This window comes from Dermochelys coriacea, chromosome 7, assembly GCF_009764565.3.
Source record: "Dermochelys coriacea isolate rDerCor1 chromosome 7, rDerCor1.pri.v4, whole genome shotgun sequence".
In the NCBI taxonomy this organism is placed as follows: Eukaryota; Metazoa; Chordata; order Testudines; family Dermochelyidae; genus Dermochelys; species Dermochelys coriacea.
Genome location: NC_050074.1, coordinates 95,294,236 through 95,309,878, shown reverse-complemented (window position 1 = coordinate 95,309,878; position 15,643 = coordinate 95,294,236). Strand labels below are relative to the sequence as shown.

General features: G+C 44.6%; 1 protein-coding gene and 1 long non-coding RNA gene across 20 annotated transcripts in view; both read right to left on the bottom strand.

The window, feature by feature from the left end:
• Positions 1-15,643, bottom strand: part of CPEB3 (cytoplasmic polyadenylation element binding protein 3) — a 187,054-nt gene that overhangs the window by 140,389 nt on the left and 31,022 nt on the right. Inside the window, exon 1 of one of the 19 annotated variants that reach the window (XM_043519733.1) lies at positions 7,119-7,742. The exons of the other annotated variants lie outside the window; for them this stretch is intronic. The gene's annotated coding sequence lies outside the window, so the exon portion shown is untranslated. Of the gene's footprint in view, positions 1-7,118; positions 7,743-15,643 lie in introns of those variants that run through there. 19 annotated transcript variants of the gene reach the window in all.
• Positions 105-4,024, bottom strand: LOC122461182. The gene is made up of 2 exons (XR_006282970.1): positions 2,131-4,024; positions 105-912 (listed from the first exon to the last, which is right to left on the bottom strand). It is a non-coding gene; the product is annotated as an uncharacterized LOC122461182 (long non-coding RNA).

Sequence of the window (15,643 nt, the reverse complement as noted above, 5' to 3'; positions counted from 1 at the left end):
GAAAGATTGTATTAAGATACAACCTCCCTGTTGTACCTTATCATGTGTTTATCTTTATTATTCAAAACACACATTATATGATGTGACCTAGCAACGGCAATACATTTTCTTAATTAAATAAAAGCCTTTATTTGTGAACATGGATGTATTACAAACAACTCAAAATTTTACATTACAACTGCCATTAGAACACCAAAACCAATAAAAACAAAATGCATAAACCAAACACTGAACAGTGCAAACAGTAAAACCAGTGCTATCCAAACAATCCCCTAAATTTTCCGTGTCCTCTGGCATTTTTTTCCTTCCCTTCCTTTAGACTGCACTTGGTGCCACTGCACGGGTGTGGAGGCCTGCAGGTGGGCCAGAGTCAGCACGGAGGTTGAAGTATGCAATGGAAAGGGGGCTTGGATGGGGGTGCAGGACAGCAAGTGGGTAGATTTTCCATGTCCAGCAGCTCTTATGTCTCAGTTGCATATGCCAACCAACCAGGGAACTGTCCAAAGTGTTCCTGGTCTGTAGTGTGTGCTACTGTGGAGGGGACTCAGGCTGAGGAGCAGGCGCCACAGGAGTTTGCACACTTGCAGCCATTAGCAAAAGCTGCCTCTCAAAACAGGTCTTTCTGCTACATTTGGTCTTCTTCCCTCAAGTGATGCTCCTGTTCCAGGAGCTGTGATGCTCCCTCACTGCAATTCTGTCCTCAAGCTCTGCAGCCTGCTTGTGCCTTTCCACATGACGTGAATCCTTCTCTCTTTGGTACTGCACCTGCTTGCTGGCCCTGTCCAGAATGTCAACCATAAGTTCATCAAGGCAACACTTCCTCTTCAACTTATCCATGAGGGTTCCAAGACTCAGTTTGGCCTAAGTGTGCCTGAGTTACTGAGGCAGAATGGCCAATTCAGGTTGAGGGACCTGCAAGAAGACATAAAACAGTATGTTATTGTTTTAGTAATTCAGATGGTTCAGTGCATGAGCATAGGAAAAATGTGAAATGTCAGGGTCAAAAAAAAAAAAAAAAAGCACTTTGTAAAACTAAACTTCAATATATTCAGAGAGGAATGCTTCAGATTCTAAAAGTTCCATGGACACAACCCGCTTAATTGCAGTGAAAAGAGTGCACAGAAAGTGGTAAGTTAAAAATCAAAATTGTTTTTGTTTAGAAATTGCCAACCACCTTGGGCTTTTTTGGGTGTGCGTATGAGGGAGTGGACTGTAGCTTACTACATAAGGCCCTCTCTATTTCACGCACTCACATTATGGAAGACAAAATAATTCTTGTGGTTCCAGAGTGGTAAAGGGATATTTTATTTCAAGCTGTTCATTGCAAACTAGCCGTATATGCCACAGAAGTTTTCAAAACTTATGCTGACTGAACAGCACATTTATGGGTGAACTGGCTTGGTCATGTACCAAGGTGACTCTCAGAAATATGCCCTTCCCCAAAATGTGTCTGCCTATCTGGAGTTCTTGCTACAGGAAAAGGTTTGCAGCTATCAGTACCTGGTGTTAGGTCAAAAGTCATGGGGCAAATCAACAGATGTTATATTAGCACCCACATGGATTACTGCCTCCTCACAGCTTCTGATACAGCCTGCATGCAAAACACATATGCCAATATGGACTTGCGAAGAACTCCACAACAACCTTTCGCCCCCTCGGCACAGTTCTGAACTGCATACACCTCCCCAGCTGTCTTTTGGGCAAATGATTTTGTCGCCCATGGACTACATTTAGCTTAATTATATTGCATTGCATTTCACTCATTCTCCCTCCCAATACCGTTCACTGTTTACAGGAAGCTTGTTAAACCGTTGGGCTGGTACAGAGCAGCATAGTAACAGGGAAAGCAATATAAAGTTCATATTTTAACACCCTGGCACATTGTAGCATGAAGGTGTGAGTTTCTATTAAAACTTTGTTTTTAAATGCTTGTTTCACAGTTTGTACTTCCCGATCTCCATTTTGAATTCCAGATGGTGTTGATAGTGGAGAGCGGAGAGAGGAGGGTGCTAAGCTTCTGGCATGCAATCCACCATCACAGATACATGCTGCTACCAGAGGCTGGTATTAACTTTTGCATTGGAAACCCCTCCCATTATTACATTAATAAAAACATGAAGACAAACCTACCACACTCCAGGATGACTTCTGTCTCTTGCATTTCTGCTGCCAGTTTTGCAGCAGGGTGCTCCTCCAGGGGTGGCATCAAAAAGCTCCTCCAAGTAGACACTCAGGATGATCTGCAGCTGCTCTAGTGACTAAGCCTCCTTGGGAGTTGGTTTCAGCAAATTACTTCAGTAGCTTCATCCTGTGCCTGCTGGCTCCCCTCCAGTCTTATACTGGATTCATGGGTGAGAAAGTCACCATCCCGGCTGGCCAAGCTGTCATAAAGAGTTGGTGGCTCTGTGCTTTGCTTTGACACCAGTCAAACTCATCAGGATAGAGACAAGTTCCCAAAAGTGTGGTTCTCATCACTGGCTTTCCAATAGTTGGTCTTGAGCCACTTAATCCTCTCCCTGCAGTGGTCACTGGTCTGGTGAATCCCCAAGGCTGCCAGTTACTTCTCTGTTTCCTGGTACAAGTAGTCATTCCTAGAATTTTTGCTCTCCTCACATCAGATTCACCAAAATGTAGCTGTGCTCCCATGACCAGGTGGCAGCACACTTGTCAAAAGACTTCTTCTCGTCAATTGCCATTGCAAATGCAGAAGAGAGTTTAATGCATTTGCTTCTCAGCGGTCAGAATAAAATGGAAAAGTTAAACACAGAATTACTGTACTTGAACAACTGGGAAAGGGGTGTGCTTCTGTTTCCGCTGAATCAATTTGCTATGCTTGGGATGGAGAGGACAAAACACCAGCCAATGAGACTGCAGGATAGTGTTGGCAGACTGAGGGCCTGAGTCCAGAGGGGCTTGCCCAAGCTGCATTCATGCTGCAGAACAATGGAGTTTGGGCCTGAGCTCCCAAAGGACCCAAGCTCAAATCCTCCACCCTACACGGTCCTGAGTCTCAGGCCCAAATCCGATAGAATTGTGTGTAGGTGGAAGTGGGATTTGGGCTTGAGCCAGAGTCTGAGCTTACACTGCAGTGTAGACATATCCTTGGATCCCCATTAACAATTATGGGTTATGAGGAAGTAGCAGAGAATTACCTTTCTAGAGCTGCCAGAAAAAAAGCAGACCAATATCTTTGTCACAGTTACTTAAACTCTTACAATCAAATCAATAAAAATTAAGGTAACCGTATCTCATTGCGATTCCTTTACACCATCTTCTTGCCAACCAATAGTGCAATTTCCTCATACCACTGGCTTGCAGGTCACATGCTATTGCAGTCCTCTTTCAGCAACAGGCTACATCACCTCCTAAGTCTCAGCTTTCAGTTCTACCTCTCAAACTGCCTGCTACCCAGGATCTTCCCTCTAAAGGCTCACAAGCTGTTCCAGCTCAGCTCATACACAGCCTGTGTCTCTAGCCTGATTCCTTTTGATCTCAGGATATTACTTCATTTTCCTGCACTCTGGAGATGACAGAACCGCTAGTGGCTCCATGTTGAACTGAGCAGCAGAGCCCTCTACTGGTTAGATCCTTTCCCTCTAGCTCAGCCAGGGAGAGGGGAAGGTACTCAACAATAAGCCAGAAGGCTCATTACAATAAATTTAGACACCAAACATATCATCTAAAGTACTACATACAATATTATTATGCTAGATTTTTGAGAGGCCTGGTTCAATGGTTGCTACCTTACAATGAGATTTTTTTTTTTTAAATAGAACTGCATCTGTGACTTTAGAACATTAGTATTTCCTAGAATGCTTGCCAAATGGACACTTAAGAGGCAATGTATTATCAAAATAGAATAAAACCACAATCTACAAAGTGTCTCAAAATTTCACAAATTAAGAATTCAGATATCAATCATAAAAAAGTTAAACTATCTAATTTGGTTTCAAAATATTTTCTGGGAAAATAAATCGTTTATGAGATGTAATCATTAAAGAACATTTTAACTTATGTGACAGGGTCAGGCCAGATGGCTACAGGAGAGTGTTTGAAAGCAGATATATTAGTCCCAGATTAAGCAGGTCCATTTTCCCTGGGTAAAGTAACAGAGGCAGTTCCAGAACAAGAAGGAACTTGCTGGAACAAATTCAGGCAGGCAGGCAGGCTAATTAGGACACCTGTAGCCAATTAAGACACTGCTAGAATCAATTAGGAGAGGCTGGCTAATCAGGGCACCTGAGTTTAAAAAGGACCTCACTTCAGTTTATAGCATGCATGCAAGGAGCTGAAATTGAGAAAGATTACTGCTGGAGGACTGAGGAGTACAAGCATTATCAGACACCAGGAGAAAGATCCTGTGGTAAGGGTAAAGAAGGTGTTGGGAGGAGGCCATGGGGAAGTAGCCCAGAGAATTGTAGCTGTCGCACAGCTGTTCCAGGAGGCATTCTAGACAGCTGCATTCCACAGGGCCCTGGGCTGGAACCCGGAGTAGAGGGCAGGCCCGGGTTCCCCCCAAACTTCCCAACTCCTGATCAGACACAGGAGGAGTTGACCTGGACTGTGGGTTCCACCAGAGGGGAAGGTCTCTGGGTGTTCCCCGACCCACATGGTGGATCAGCAGAGACTGTGGGGATTGTTCTCCTTCCTTTTTCCCATGCTGACCAGCGATGAGGTTAGCGGAGTGAACAGCAGGTTTGAGTCACTAGCAAAAGTGGGCAAACTGAGGGCTGCTGTGAATCTCTGAGGCAAGCAAATCCGCCCTTATGTGCAGGACCCACCAAGGCAGAGGAGGAACTTTTCCACTGATTGCGTAATTATTTCTTATAAGTGTGACAGACTCCACAACCTCTCAAACTATACTTTCTTTTTAAAATTTTCATTTAAGCAGATTTAGCTCAGGCAAGAACAGAAGTAGAATTCCCAATACAGACAATTCAAAGTGTACACACTGATGAAGTTTTTACATTCAAAAGATCTTTCACTGTTGATTACCATGTCTTTTCAGGAAAATAAATCCAACTTCCACTAATATACAATAGAAAACTAAAAAATTGTAAAAAATTCAGCTGGACTGGCTCTTCAGTGAAAATAGGAATAAAAAGGAAGACTAGATAAAAAGATACGGTAATTTAGACACAAGAACTGCCCTACTGGGTCAGACCAATAGTCCATGTAGCTCAATATCCTCTTACTGTATCTCATTGATTATCATCATTCAACCAAGTTTCTGTGATGCCTATTATGTTAATATCCTCACAATACCAGGCACTCCAATTCACCCATCTTAGTGTTTAGACTGCTAGCATTTGTATACAAGCACTTATAAAATTCTACACTTTTTAGCTGTCCGCCATTATGTGATGTAATTGAACGGAATTCTTTCGTTTGACTGTTTCTGTTCAATTCCTACCTTTACTTTATCAACCTCAATCCTCTCCTCCTTACTTAGATATAGAGAATCTCCATTAATAGATCCTTCCCTAAGGGATCTCTGTGCTCTTCTGTACCTGTTGGCTTCCCCCCAGCCCTTATTTAAAAACTCCTTTTAGATGTGTGGACTCACCCCTGAGGCGCCTTCTGCTGGTCGTCGTGCTGAATTAGCTTACCAGGCTCCAGAGCATCCTCTGCAGGCTGGTAATCTGCCTTACCGCTGGCCCCGCGTCCCTCCTGGACCTGGTGCCCCTTGTCTCCTGAGTGGCTGCCCCCTGGTAGTACACCCACTATCTCTCAGGGTCCCCTCCCATCCACTATCCCCACCTTGCCTCAATGAAAGGCTACTATCAGTCACCAACTAGCCCCCGCTCACTGGGGTAGACTGCAGTGTAAGAGCCACTCATCACTGGCAAGGAGGGGTTTGGACCTGCTGCCTCTGCCTACCTGTGGGTCATCCCCTGTAATCCCAGCACCTCTCTGGGCCCTATGCCAGGCCCTGCAGCCTGGGGCTTGCCAGCCTGGAGCCTCCCTGCTCTTCTAGCCCTTCCCCAGCCCTGCTTCCCTTCCAGTACCTTCCTGCAGGCAGCCAGGCCCTACTCTCTCTCAGACCAGAGAGGGCTTAACAGCTCTTGGCTCGCTGCCCACTTAAAGGCCAGCTGAGCCCTATTGGGGCTTGGCCACAGCTGAGCCTACTTCCGTACTCAGCCTGGGCTGCTTGCCCCAGCCACAGCCCTCTCCGGGGCTGTTCTAAGCCCCTCAGGGCAGGAGCGAGTGTCTACCCTGCTACCCTCCTCTACAACCTTTTTAATTTTATATGCCAGCAATTTGGTTCCATTTTAGTTTAGGTGATCAAAAATCCTTTTAACAGAAAGGGTAGTGAGACATACTTGTTTGCCTAGAAGAGTCCATCTGAGATGTACATCATTTATTTTAATGTATAGGCTTTCCGTGGAGAAGTGTCTTTAGATGAGTATCTTCAAAGAGATCTTAAATGAGAGTTCAGAATAATAGGAGTACAATAGAGACAACAGCCTGCATTTTGGATGTAGTGGCCTCCTCCTGTTTATTTCTAGGTGAAAAATAAAGTGCACATTACCAACAAATCTCTTGAGAGTACTAATGTGGTCAATAGCCTTTCAAGGAACTACACGTAAAAGGGGTGGGGAGAGTCGTATATATTTAGCAACTTCATACTATGGTGCAGATTTGTTAGAAACCCTTCTAACTTCAAAAATTCTAATACTTCCCTCCCTTCAGAAATGGAAAGTGTTATGTCAATAGAAAATTACATACACAAAGCAGAGATACATGTGATAAATTTAATCTATCACGTATTTATGGGACCCTTATCACCACAGAATATGAGTGACAATCATTAATGGATGTTTATCTTCACAACACCCTTGCATCATATTTGTATCAAATATACATACTATAGTATATAAACACAAATATGCCCTATATACATATCATACACATTATAAGGCCAAGATTTTCAAAAATAGGAGTCGAAAGTTAGGCTCCTCAGTAAGTGAGATTTTTCATACACGCTGAGCACCTAGAAGCTTCCATTGATTTCAGTGGGAGCTCTTGAATGCTCAGCACATTGGACAGTCAGCCCATTTCTTTAAGAACTTAAGTTTAGGCTCTTATTTTCTGAAAATCTTGGTCTACCCACCTACCCATGTGGGAAGATAGTCCCTTATTCCTAGGCCTCTGAGTCAGCTCCCCAGGCTTTATACCTGGACTTGCGTTCCCTCTCTTATCTTTGCCTCTTTGCAGTCCTTCTAGAGTTCACCAGAAGTAAGCTGAATGAATACCGTAGAAACAATGGATCAAAATGCACTCTACAAAAGGTCCTCAATAGTAGCTAGGATGTTTGTAGGGAAGTAAACCTGTTACTGGGAACAAATCAAGTTATGGAATATGGAGAGGCAGGGTTCTGGCAGGGGGAAAACTAGCTAGATTCTTCTGGGGCCTGAAGAAGCCCACAGAGCCTAGACCTACACAGACATCCTAGGTTGTATATAGAAGAGAAACTCTGGCAAGGTAGGCATCTCCTTTGGGCAACAGGAGTCATCATGCCAAGAAAAGATGAAGTCCAGCTGTCTATGATAGACTCTACTCGTGCATTGCTGTTGATGGCAGCTGAATCCTCCCTATTCATTAATACATGTGGCAGCACATCGTAAGGCCAAAATACTTCAGTTTTGCAAGAAAGTCATTTTGTAACAATGCTCACAGAAGCCATGGATTCCATAACTTCAAGTCCTTGAATCAGCCCACACATCTCGCCTACTTTTCTCACTACACAGTTACATTAGCTATGAATACACATGCAACATAGCCTCTGAGTTGTGCATTTTATAATCTCAGTGAAAAAACAAAAATATATGCAGCATGGGATTTTTGAAGCGTCATAACTCAGTCAAATTCTAACCAAAATTTCACTGAGCCACTAAAGGCACTTTTCAATAAAGATTTTTAAGCCAAATTTCAACTTTCCATCTCAAGTCATTTTCACTGTAGAACGTTTTTTAAAAAATTGCAATTTTTATATATATAAAAAAGTATGTAATACTAATTAGGCCCCCTTTTGAATGCATGATGATACATTATTTAATTATATGATCACATACTATATTTTCCCACAGGCCCCTGTGTCAGTGTACAGGCTGGACCTACCCTGGGAATTAATCATGCTTGTGTAGTGAAGGAGATTGCTGTCTTTAAGAACCCTGCCTCTCTTGTTGCAAGTGGGTAGCGAATGAAGCATGGAATCTCAGGAAGAGAAAGGACAGTCTTATGGTTAAGATAATTGCATGCTGTCCTGGAGAAATGGATTCTACCCCACCTCTGTCACAGAATTCATAAGTGATGCTAGCAAAGTCACTTAAACCAAAACTTTTCAATGGTGGTCAGTAATTGTGAAATAATGAATACACCCCACTTGAGATCCTGGGTTCTGATTTTCTGAAGCCCTGAGCACTCACAGCTGCAACTTGAAGTCAACAGGAGCTATGCTTGAACATATCAAGTGGTCTAGAATGCTAAGTACTCTTAAAAAAAAAAAAAAAAAAAGTCATGCCCAGGTATCTCATATTGGGTACCCAAAACCAGTGCATAGTTTTGCCTTTAATCTCTTTGCTTCATCCCCACTTCAGATATAAAACAGGCAGAATAGCCCCTTCACCTCAATGAAGATAAATTTGTTAATATTAGTAAAGCATTCAGATACTGTAATGATGAGTGCCATAAAAAAAGCTTGAGTAAAATAATAATTCTGTCTTCAGAATCTTAATTCTGGCATTTTCTAACTTTTACATACCTGATTTTTCATGCTTAATAATCTTTTACCATAAGGCTTTTGTGTGCATTTGCATGTAATTTGCTAGGTTTCTAAATAAGCAAACTGAAAAACCGAAATTCCATTATGTGGCATCGTATCAACACCCACAATAATCATTAGCAGGGTTAGGACCACTACAAAGACCTCTGCCACATGAACTAACAGAGTAACTGATAGCAGTGGTAGGCTGTCATCCTGTATATGGACCAACCAATAGAAAGGGAGGATTTTATCAGTGAGTTTCACAAATATCTGCTAAAAGAAAAGGAGTACTTGTGGCACCTTAGAGACTAACAAATTTATTAGAGCATAAGCTTTCGTGATGAAGTGAGCTGTAGCTCACGAAAGCTTATGCTCTAATAAATTTGTTAGTCTCTAAGGTGCCACAAGTACTCCTTTTCTTTTTACAAATATCTGCTGACAGCAGAGGAATGACGAGACTCAGAAATCCTAGGCTCCGTTCCAGGGTCTGGAAGGGAGTTGTTTTCTAGTGGACACAGACTTCTTCCCATTTTCCTCAAGCTTGACCCCTTCTGCCCTGTCCTCTCCAAACCTCCATTCCTGCCTCAGTACCATTTGTACCCCACCAGTGGTTCTTCATCCCAGTCCATCTCCCCACTCCAGACTCCTCATCTGGTGTCTCTCTCCTCCCCACCACTGTCCCCATTCCTCTGCCCCAAGGCTCTCAGTCCCAGCCTCTCCCAGGCCCTTGTTTAATCTTTCCCCTCAATCTTTTTGTCATAGTCTCTCTCTTTCTCTCTCCCCTCCACACAAACATGTACACATGTTCCCAGTCAGTCTCCTTCCTCAGCAAGTCCCAATCACCTGCTGTCATCAGCCCTGTCTCAGTCTTTCCCTCCCAGTCCCCTAGTTCCCACAATTCCCATATTTCCCAAACCCTGGTCCCAGTTTCTCTCTCCCCACCTCCACGAGCCTCTAGTACCATCCCCCTCACCCTTTCTCAGCTCCTTGTCCCAATATACTTTTATCCTCTCCCCCTTGTCCAGCTTTTATTTTCTCTGCATTCAAATCAACCATCTTCCTCTTCCACACTGCCTGGACACCACCAGGAAGGTCACTGAGTGCACAGGAGAGACAAGCTCCCTGCTCTCAGTTCCAGTACCTTGCCCCATCCAGTCCACAGCAACTAGGAACAGCAATTGCAAGGAAAGCTCTGGGCTGGAGCATTCTCAGTTAAAACTCAACAAAAACAAAAGCTAGAAAGTTGCAGGAAGGAGGGTGACTGAAAGCACTGGAAGGGCTAAATTGGAAATAGTTATGTAGATAACTTTGTTAGTCATTGCTGCTCCTTCTATATTACTAGCTCCCAGGTCAATGGTTACTGTCAAAATATATTGATGGAGGGGGGGAAACCCAGCAAAGTTCTTATGTACTGTATAGTTGACCAACATCCACAACTGTCACTACTCAAGGCACTTTGCCAGCAAATGGCTTAATACGTTTGTTCATTTCTATTCTTTAGATATTAAATGTTTTTCATGTTGGAAGTTTGGGATGGGCGGGTTTAAGTACCGTTGAGCTGGTTATTTTGGGGGAGATCGTAATATTTCTGCTGCTTTTGTGAATACATGTAAATTGTTCGTATAATACAATAGGAGTTTAAAACCAAGCCAATTAGTAATTAGAAGAAGCTTCTAATATTGCACCCATGAATATTTTAAGTGCAAAATTCAAGCTAAGCATTCCACCATATAATTCAAATAATGTTTAAGTACTGCAGCAGACATTGAACTGGCTCACAAGCTACTCTGGCTCTTGTAATATCTGGAACTTTGAATTAGACAAGTATTGTAACTGTTTTTTTGTTGTTGTTTTAAATTGTATAATGCAGAATAATAATTTGTTTGCTTTTTTTAACCTCTCTAAAGCCAGCATACTGATGAGACTATACAAAATACTTCCTTAGTGTTTAAGTTTTCAATTCTCCAAACTGGAGCTGTGTGGCAAGCAAATGAAATCCCCTGGGGGGTTGGAACAAAGGAAGTATAAGGGAGGCCCACAGAAAGAAAATGAAGTTCTGTTCCTTACCATTTATAGAATTTTCAGGGGTGAAAGTAACTTAAAGGACTTACCGGTACTCCGGAGTCCTGATGAGGGGGCGGGGCCTCAACCGAAAGAGGCGGGGCCTTTAAATCCCCAGGCACTTTAAATCAGGATTTAAAGGGCCTGGGGCGAGGGCTGTGGAAGCAGCAGCTGGGAGACCCGGGCCCTTTAAATCACCCCCCGAGCTCCCAGCTGCAGAGGCAACTGAGAGCCCTAGGGTTCGGGGGTGATTTAAAGGGGGCTATTTAAAGGGCCTGGGGCCACCGCTACCGCCCCAGCCTTTTAACTTGCCACCAGAGCCCCGCTGCCACTACCCCAGGTCTCTGGCAACAAGGCTCCGGGAACAATTTCAAGGGCCTGGGCCAGATTAACTTTTTGTGGGCCTGGCACCAAACATATTTGAGGGCCCCCCCGGTGAAAGAAGAGGTCATGAGCAAGAGCACAGCAGGGAATGGTGCGGGGGGGAAAGGATTGGTCCACAGCTGGAGCGAGGCAGGGGCCAGGGCAAGATGAGCACAGTGAGGCATGGGGGTGAGAATTAGTCCCTGCTGACTGGAGCAAGGCAGGGGCCGGGGGCAAAGACACAGTGGGGCGGGAGCTAGGTTTGGTCCTTGGAGCAAGGGAGGGGCTGGAGGTAAACTGCAAGGGCAGCAGAGCTGGGGAGGGGATAAACAGGATCCCGCATACATACCCCTGCCTACATAGAGCCGGTACCTACCTTCTCCCTGGTTCTAGCCCATTCTCTTTGTCTCTCTCTCCATCAAGCAGAGAGTGGGGTATACTGAGAACAGGGCTGGGCATGCAGGGTCTAGGAGGGAATTAGGTTGCAGGAGCAGGCTGAGGGTTGAGGTGCAGGGTCTGTCCAGGAGCTAGAATGAGGGAGGGGGCTCAGGGTTGGGGCAGGAGGTTGGGGAGTGGAACGCTTACCTGGGGCAGCTCCCATTTGGTGCAAGGGGTGCAGGTGGGTATGTGGGGTGGGGAAGGGTGCAGGAGCTCCCGTTTGGTGCTCAGGGTGGGGGTGGGGATGTGGGGGGATGCAGGAGTCAGGGCATGGAGCGTGGGAGGGTGCAGGACTCAGGGCAGAGGGTTGGGGGTGTGGGCTGGGGTCGTGGGAGGTGTGAGGGGGGTGCAGGAGTCAGGGCAAAGGGCTGGGGGTGTGGGCTGGGGTTGCGGGCTGGGGTTGCTCCCAGCTCCCTGCCCTGAGCGGCTCATGGCAGGGGGCTGGAGGGGGTATGCCCTGATTCCACCCCCTTCCCCAAGGCCGCGCCTCCACCTCGTCTCTGCTTCCTCATGCCAGCAAACAGCTGATCGGCAGCAGGGAGAGAGAGTGAGAGGGGGAGGGGGAACGTAGCACAGTGGGGAAAAGAGGCGGGGGAGGGGGGAGCTGGGCTGCCAGCGGAGCCTGCCCTGCAGCAGCAGGACAGAGTCCTGGGAGAAGGCAGCACCAAGCTTCTCTCCTATGGGGGCAGAGAAGAGCGGCCAGGGCCCCTTCCAAGTGTGGGCCCTTTAAATAGCCGCTGGAGCCCCACCACTGCTACCCCAGGACTCCGGCAGCAGGGCTCTGGTGGAAATTTAAAGGGCCCAGGGCTCCAGCCACTGCTGGGAGCCCCGGGCCCTTTAAATTGCCACCTGGAGAAGCTGGTCCACACTGGTACGGCGCACTGGCTCTTGCCGGTACGCTGTACCGGGGCGTACCAGCTTACTTGCACCTCTGAGAATTTTCTATAACTTCACTTTCATGATTTTGTTTCTGATATCTGATACAAGAATCAATAATTAAAGGCTGGGAGTAGAAGTTTAAATAAAAAAATACAATATCTGCTCAGGATAAGCATACAACTAAACTAAGTTTGGCCCACTGTGTGTAGATCCTATTTGATGCACAGAATAGGCACTAAGATTTTTCGTGTGTGATGAAAAATATATAGCTACATGTGAAGGAATCTGTGTGATTATTTTAACAACTTGAGGGACCAAGGTGGGACGGGGGTGGGAGTCAGATATCAGATCTGCAAGAATTTCAACAGCTAAGATTCCCCTGACACCCTGGGTCAAAGCAGGTTTCAACCACTCCCCATCTTTCCTCTGCTGGAAAACTACTGCAACAAGTAGGTGTTGTTTTGATTTCTGCCCTTGGGAGGCAGGAAACCTTGTTCATTGCAAACCAATTATCTACAAATTATTTACTTCAACTAAGCCACATCTTAAAGGGAATTTTCACAGACTGAACTTGTAGGACATCTTTTCTGTCATTACACAGTTACTAGCTATAATGAAATCCAAACTGATTTAGCTCCTCCACTATCTTGGCTACCTTAACTTACTGCTCAAATGCAGAAGTCCAATTTTCAAACCCAGTTTTCAGTGGGTGCACGTTCCCCAGTCAGTGTCTCCATTTGAAACTAAATAGGTAGTTCAGATTTGGATTCACTGTTCCCTGACATTTTTAGCATGTCTGGTCTAAGGGACTTCTTCTGGAACAGGGCAGCACACTGAAGTGAGAAAGCAGAATATCTAAGATAGTTTCTAGTTAGGAATCAGGAGTCATTTCCCCAATTCAACAAAAATATAGGTTGTACTGAATGGTTGAACACAAGATTGACACTGAGGGAAAACCAGACCAGGGTAACAGCCACCTCACTCTACCAATAGGAAAGATGTTACATGCTGAGGAAATACATCAAGACAACAAATGAACCTTTAACCAATCCCTGGTCCTCACCTATAGTTCTGGTTAAGAAAAAAGATGGCAGCACCAGATTCCGTATGGAGTATTGTTAACTAAATCAATTTACTTTAAAGGATTCTTATCCAGAGTATCATCTATTTGTGATAATGGATGCTGTAGCAGATTCAATCAGATTTTCCACACAGGATACGAAGATGGGTATTGGCAAATGGAAGTGGATTCAAAGGATAGCTAAAAGACTGCTTTCACAGCAGGACAAGGCCTGTGGCAATTGAAAGTGATGGGTTTTGGCTTGTGCAATGCACCTGCCACATAATAGAGTCTACCTGCAGGACATGTCTCTGGCTGTTTGCTGTACTAGACAATATCCTGATGCACGTTAAAACCCTTTGTACAAGAACGAATACATTTACAAATGGTCTGTGATAAGCTAAAGTCTGCCAATCTCAAGTTGAACCCAAACAAACATGAGTTGTTTCAAAAAGAGGTAATTTACCTTGGGCGCAAAATTAGCGAGGGGGATTTCCACCGACAAAAAACCTGAGGCTACATTGTTCAGAACTGGCCCACACACTCACAGATGTGCAAAGTCCCCTGCTCCTCTTACAGAAGTTTTATTTATAGGTTTACCAATATTACAAAACCATTGCATAAGTTGAGAAAGTGAAATCATTTCAGTGGTCACCACAGTGTGATTTGGCATTTTCAGAGTTAAAAAGAAACAGCTTGACAGTTCCTGTCGTGATCTGCCCGTGTTTCAAACCCCCTTTTGTATTGGACACAGATGCTCGTTGTTCAGGGGTAGTATTGACACAAGAACTATTTGAGGGAGTGGAGGCTTAATAAAGCAAAAGCCTACATTTTCTAGACAGAAATTATTGCACCACCTGAAAGGAACTTCTGGCAGTGGTTAACTTTATACAACATTTTCTCCACTATTTGTATGGGAGGAAATTTGTGGTCAGGACAGACCATGCATCCTTGCAATGACTCTTTAGATTCAGAAACTCTGAGGGGCAAATTTCCAAGTGCTTGGAAAAAGAAAAAAAAAAAAAAACACACAACCACCCTGGAGTGCTGTGATTTCACAGTCACACACAGGCCTTGGCACGCATATGGTAATGCTGATACATTGTCGGTAGAAGCAGCACCCGAAACACAGGCAGATGCCAAGACCTGAGTAGAAGCTGACCCATTCAGCCTAAAGTGTTTCCCTGGCGGCTGGTATAGCAAATGCAGGGGATACCACAGCACAGATTCATGGAGCTGTGTATGTGAGAAAGCAGCAGCAAGAACCACCACAGAAAGGTGCCACAAGCACTCCTTTTCTTTTTTAGAGAAGGAGCAGAAAGCCAAGGAGACAGCCAGAACAAGACCTGGATGCGTGACTCTGAGGAAAAAGCCAGAGAGCTTTTTGGGTACAGTTCTGGCTGAGAAGAGGCTTGGAACTGTGTGCAAAGAAACCATTTCCTGTTTGATTCCCTACTCTGAGGGAAATTCTTTGTAAACAGGATTGCATCAAAGAAATACTCAACTCCATCAATCTTGCCTCCTAATGGAAAAACCCATAGGACACCGTATTTTGGCTAACCACTCAGGTCAAAAACCAGTAGTACTACATTGCTAGGGCAATGCACCCAAACACTGTCTGGAGTGAAAACCTTAACAGGGAAGAGAATAAATCAGTCATTTCCTTCTGAAAGAAAACCAACAAGCACAGGGAGAAATGCCAGGGCAGTGGGCACAACTAGGGAAACAGAAGGAGGCTACTTACTTACTTCATATTATCAAAACAGTAACATTAAAATAGGAAGCTCATGAGCACTCAAGGAACAAGAACCACAGGAAAAGGGAGGAAGTTGATATTTTCAGCTTTCTGGTCAGATTCTACTCTAGCACACAAATTTTTTTTCCCAGGATTTAAAGAAAAATGATTGGCCTAACAGCTACCATGCGCCTTTAATTAAAAAAGCATTACTGGGAGAATCTCTGCTGTGAAGCTTATATTCTAGCCACATGTCACTAAAGCATTTCTTCAGTTGAAATACCATTGTAGATATTTCATCTGTATCTGGGCAGTTGAGAAAATAATAGATATCAGATGC